Here is a 6,106-nt window from a genome sequence, read left to right as displayed (position 1 = left end):
CAAAGGGGCAGCCCATCGCCACCCCTTTGATTTGATAATAAAATACTCCATTGAAACAAAAGTAGTTTCTCTTGAGGGCGAAAGATGCAAGTTTTATCAAAAATTCAGTCGGTACTTGCATAGGACGTGATCTTAGGTCCAAAAAGTGTGACAGGACTGCTACCGCTTCGTCCTGTGGAATCTGTGTGTACAGCGATGTCACGTCTAAGGTGACTAATATATCACTGTGGGCACGGTAATTCATGTTGGCCAATTTATTTATGAAGTCCGTCGTATCCTGTAAATAGGATCGCACCTGACTCATAAATTCTTTTAAGAAACAGTCCACGTATTTTGCAATTGGCTCAAGCAGGGAGCCACATCCTGCCACGATGGGCCTGCCTGGCGGATGGTTCTGATCTTTATGAACTTTAGGCAATACGTAGAACATCGGGGTTTTGGGATGCTTGATCTTTAAGTATTCCAACTCCTTGGGACCAACAAATCCTAGGTCAAATCCTTCTTGGATTATATTGAACAATTCATTTTGAAGGTCTGTGGTAGGGTCTTTACCTATCTTGCGATAGCAATTACAGTCGTCTAGCTGCCTCATTACTTCGGTGGTGTAATTGTTGGTATCCCATATCACTATTGCACCACCTTTATCGGCCTGTTTGACCGTTACCGAGGTGTCATTCTTTAGATTGTTTAATGCAGTCATCTGCTGTTTGGTGGTGTTAAATTTCACGAACTTTCTTTGCTTTTCCATAGCTGAGATGGCAGAAAGGACACTCCTTTCGAAAGTTACAAGTTCTTTTGGAATTTTATTAGCAGGGGGGCAGAACGTAGATCTATTTCTTAAACCCGTGACTTCTGCCGGTCTAGGTGTGGAACTTTCACTAAAAAATAGGGTGAGCCGTAATTTTCTGCAAAATTCGATGAACTCAGACTTCATTTTCACGAAGTCGGTTCTTTTTGAAGGTACAAAGGACAAACCTTTTGCCAAAATGTCCTCTTCCTCACGTGTAAGTACCTTTTTTGACAGATTAAAGATGGGCGACGCTTTTAATTTTTGTACTGCTGGCGCCGAGTTTTCATTTCCCATGGGATTTGATATCTCGACTTGCCTCTCGGGCGTGTCTGGCCTCTTCCTAAAAAATGAGGGTTAGATGGTTGGCCCTGTTGTTGTGGATTAGTGTTCCAATTCTTATTCCGGCTTGGGCGATTGTAATTGCCACTAGTGTCACTATCTGTCCCTGAGGATGATGTATCTGAGAAAGAAATAAACTGTTTCCTAGATCTCCCTTGGTTATCAGGTAGAAAACGTCGTGATTCTGCTTTAGAATAAAAATCCACCTGGAGGTACGGATATATATTCTCCAGTGTAAAGTTTTTTTTGTCCTTTTCGAATTGATTACTTTTCTGTGTTATAGTGTAATCTTTAAATTCTTGTATCTCTTTCGCTACTTTCTCTAACAAAGTTTTAGCATCAGCTATGGTGGAATTTGTACTGATCTCTGCCTCTAATTTAGCAATTTCTGTAAGTTCTTCTTTTGAAATTCTAACAGCCGTCTCGACCGTTAAGACCATAAGGTCTCTGCTGCACTTGGTTTCTATAAATGAGAAACCTTTTTTAAAGATAGGGTCTTCAGTAAAGATGACCGGTATGTTTTTGATCTGCAACCCACCTGGGATCGTACCTTCTTTAAGATGTTGTAGTAGGAAATGACCGTGAAGGTCTGTCCTAATCTGTTTCTTTTTTAAGCGGAGCAGCTTTTCAGCCTCATTAGATGTTGTCGCAGTCTCACTCAAGGTAACCGATGTGAATATGGGAGGGTCACTGAGAAGGTTCCTGATGTGGTCTTCTGAATATGCAAAGGTGTCCTTCTCTGCCATTTACTCACAATACAAAAAAGGGAAAAGACAACCCAAATTAGAACAATAAACCAAATAATAATGGTAACATCAAAGAAACATGATACTCATAATCACACGTGTGCACAGGATGAAACAAGTGGATATTTGATAGAAGGAGAGAATTCTTCAACCTTCGCTTCCAAGTGAATGGAACTAACACAATACCTCGCGGGCCTGCGCCCGCTATAATAACTAGAAAACAACTACGGGTGGGCTCTAATCAGCAAGGCTGAGCCAAATTATCAAAAAACAAAAATAGAATGCCAATACTGATAAACACAATTTCGACCAACAATGTGCTAACCTGAACCTGAAAAAACAATTCAAGGACGGGAATTGCTAGTTAATAGCTTTTTATTTGCAATATTTTTTAGAAAGATCAATTTTTATTTTTTCAAATAATATAAGAAAAACTATTTACAAAGAAGGGACAATTTGAGAAAGAGCAGAACATTTGTCTTCAATCATTCAATATTCCAACCATATCACACGCATACAACACACTTTCATACCATTCAGGGGAAAGACTATAGAAACATAGAAAATATTTTGTTTAAAAAAATATATATATACATTTGCACATGAGCTTCACAAAAAGAACAAAAACGCCACAGCCTGCGGGCAAAATACTACGTCAATAAACAGAACGTTTTTCTGAACACAAGTACATTCGTCTCAAATGGTTATGTAAATAAACTTGTAAAGGTTCTTAGTAATGTACAGACGGATTGGAAAAATTAAATAGCCAAGCCGTTCTTCGCAGGTAAGGTGTGGCCAGGAGCCTACGCGTTTCGAATCCCGATTGTTTTCATAGGATTCTCTTCAGGGCCTTAAGCAGTATCTAAACAGAGCAAAAACGTGGGTTAAAAACACAAAAAATTGATAACTCAAACATACCGTGTGACAACAAAGAACAACTTAAGCACATCAGGGGTTGGCTTTTAGTCAATTTTGATTATAATTTCGACCACTTATCAAGAACCAAACCAGACAGACCGTCCCACACACACTCCGGGGCTTACCGGTTGGTGGAATGCTCCAGGGCGGAGGGAAGCAGAGAGTTCGTTTCTTAACTCCGTTCTGGTGGTGTTAGAGCAGCGCGGAGGGTGCATTAGGGGTGCAGCTCTCTGTTAATGCAAAAAACTCAAAGTGAGCTTCTTAGTTTTAACATGCCTTTATGCAATGTGACTAGACCGAGTGACTGCTTCGAGCCGGGCTGTCGGTCACGACCTCCGGCGAGGGAGTGCAACTCTACTAGTTGCCCTACTACCCAGACTGGGCTCGATGCTTATACTCACCCAGGGGCGGATTAGCCGCGGCTGGCAGTTGGGCGGGAGCCGGATCGCTCGCGCTTGTGATCCGTTCTCTCACGGCAAAATGAATTAAATTTGAGGGCCGAATTTGAGTCACCTTGTTAATCCTGTAACAAGATGGAATCGTGGTTTGAAATAACAGGACTGCACAGAAAAAGACGCGACTAAGTTGTGGCTTTAGTGTGGATGCTCACCATAATCTATGTGGGTTTCCAACCAGCTGGCTCAATGGAGACCTTCGGGCGGCTCTTCGGCGGTTACTAGATTAAATAACCGGGAGGCACATTTTAGCGACTACTTTCATCAGGTTAACAGCATAAAAGTATAAGGCGCCGGCTCACAGTACTTACTTTGCTCTTAAGTCAAACGACGTAAATCAGCTAGCGTTCCAGTCGGCACTAACTTCAAAAACATGCGCATAGCATGCTGAGGTCAGACACTAGCCGGTATTTAAAGGGGCAAGCAGGTGCACGGTCGCCTCCTTCTTAAAGGGATGACGTTCGAAAAATAAATGATGCCGCTTCATAGAACGGGGGAATGGCCCGCAATAACCACACAGGCTCCAATCTCTCAGCTGTTTGCCGACCTCTGAGGGTGAAAACCACAAATTTCAGAAGTCTACAGTTACAGATAGACCATGTGCTCCCACAGGGTCAAGGTTCCATCTTGATGGAATGATGAAAAAACTGTGTGTTTACAGTTTGAAAATTTCACTCAATTCATTAAGGCCAGAGATTGCCGTGTCAAATTTTACAATTAGAAGGGCTTCTCGTTTTGAAAGTTGTAGATCCAGATCACCTCCGCGAGGGTTCTTCTCAATTCTTGAGATCACAGTCCATTTGAGGTCACTAATTGCATGTTGCATTTTTGTCCAGTGTAGGACTAGAGGGGCATTCTCCACTTTATTCTTCAGTCTCGATTTATGCTGGGAGATACGTTGGCGTATCTCTTGGCTCGTTTTACCTATATACAACTGTAGACAGGGACATAAAATACCATAGACGACTTGCTTGGACTTGCAGTTACTGAAGGTGTTATGTTTCCAGTGAATCCCATTATGCTGGAAAAGGGAACCTTCAATCGTGGATTCACAGCACAGGCAGGTGCCGCATTTATGGTGGCCAGTTATAGGCGGTAATCGCATCATTTGGCGCAATGAAGGTGGACTCGAAATGGGCATTGCTGCTCGAACGATATGATTGGCAATATTGTTCTCCTTTTTAAAGGCAAACAAGGGAAGATCTTTCAGGCTTTCATCTAGATTCTTGACTAGATGCCAATTTTGTCCAATAATTCGTTTTAACTGGTTTGCGTTGGGGCAAAAGGTGGTAACGCATACCTGACGTTTCATACTGTGTTTTTCTCTTCGTTCTAGTAAAGCCTCACGTGGGGTCCAGAGTGCTCTTTTCATACAGTTTTTTACTAGTTTTTTAGGGTATCCCCTGTCGCATAGCTTGGATATTAGATTACCAGCATGATGGTTGAAGTCTTCTTTGGACGAGCAGTTCCTGCGCACCCGCAGGAACTGCCCGTACGGAAGATTTTCTTTGAGACTTCTGGGGTGGTTACTGTCGAACAGTAAAGATTTATTGCGGTCAGTTGATTTTACAAATAATGTAGTAGCCAACTTCCCATCTTGTGGAAAGACCTCAACGTCCAGGAAGGCGATTTTGCTAGTGGACTGGGTTAGACTGAACTTTATATCAGCGGTCCTTGAATTTAACCACTGATGGAACGATGTTAAAGTATCCTCATCCCCCGTCCAGATCATAAACACATCATCAATAAATCGGAGCCAAGCTCCGATATATTGATGAAACGGGTTGTTGGAATGTATGTATGTTTCCTCATACATGGACATGAAGAGAACTGCTAGCTCCGGCGCAAAGGGGCAGCCCATCGCCACCCCTTTGATTTGATAATAAAATACTCCATTGAAACAAAAGTAGTTTCTCTTGAGGGCGAAAGATGCAAGTTTTATCAAAAATTCAGTCGGTACTTGCATAGGACGTGATCTTAGGTCCAAAAAGTGTGACAGGACTGCTACCGCTTCGTCCTGTGGAATCTGTGTGTACAGCGATGTCACGTCTAAGGTGACTAATATATCACTGTGGGCACGGTAATTCATGTTGGCCAATTTATTTATGAAGTCCGTCGTATCCTGTAAATAGGATCGCACCTGACTCATAAATTCTTTTAAGAAACAGTCCACGTATTTTGCAATTGGCTCAAGCAGGGAGCCACATCCTGCCACGATGGGCCTGCCTGGCGGATGGTTCTGATCTTTATGAACTTTAGGCAATACGTAGAACATCGGGGTTTTGGGATGCTTGATCTTTAAGTATTCCAACTCCTTGGGACCAACAAATCCTAGGTCAAATCCTTCTTGGATTATATTGAACAATTCATTTTGAAGGTCTGTGGTAGGGTCTTTACCTATCTTGCGATAGCAATTACAGTCGTCTAGCTGCCTCATTACTTCGGTGGTGTAATTGTTGGTATCCCATATCACTATTGCACCACCTTTATCGGCCTGTTTGACCGTTACCGAGGTGTCATTCTTTAGATTGTTTAATGCAGTCATCTGCTGTTTGGTGGTGTTAAATTTCACGAACTTTCTTTGCTTTTCCATAGCTGAGATGGCAGAAAGGACACTCCTTTCGAAAGTTACAAGTTCTTTTGGAATTTTATTAGCAGGGGGGCAGAACGTAGATCTATTTCTTAAACCCGTGACTTCTGCCGGTCTAGGTGTGGAACTTTCACTAAAAAATAGGGTGAGCCGTAATTTTCTGCAAAATTCGATGAACTCAGACTTCATTTTCACGAAGTCGGTTCTTTTTGAAGGTACAAAGGACAAACCTTTTGCCAAAATGTCCTCTTCCTCACGTGTAAGTACC

The sequence above is a fragment of the Lissotriton helveticus genome, chromosome 4_1 (assembly GCF_964261635.1).
Source record: "Lissotriton helveticus chromosome 4_1, aLisHel1.1, whole genome shotgun sequence".
NCBI classification, from domain to species: Eukaryota; Metazoa; Chordata; class Amphibia; order Caudata; family Salamandridae; genus Lissotriton; species Lissotriton helveticus.
This window is presented reverse-complemented; position numbering follows the sequence as displayed.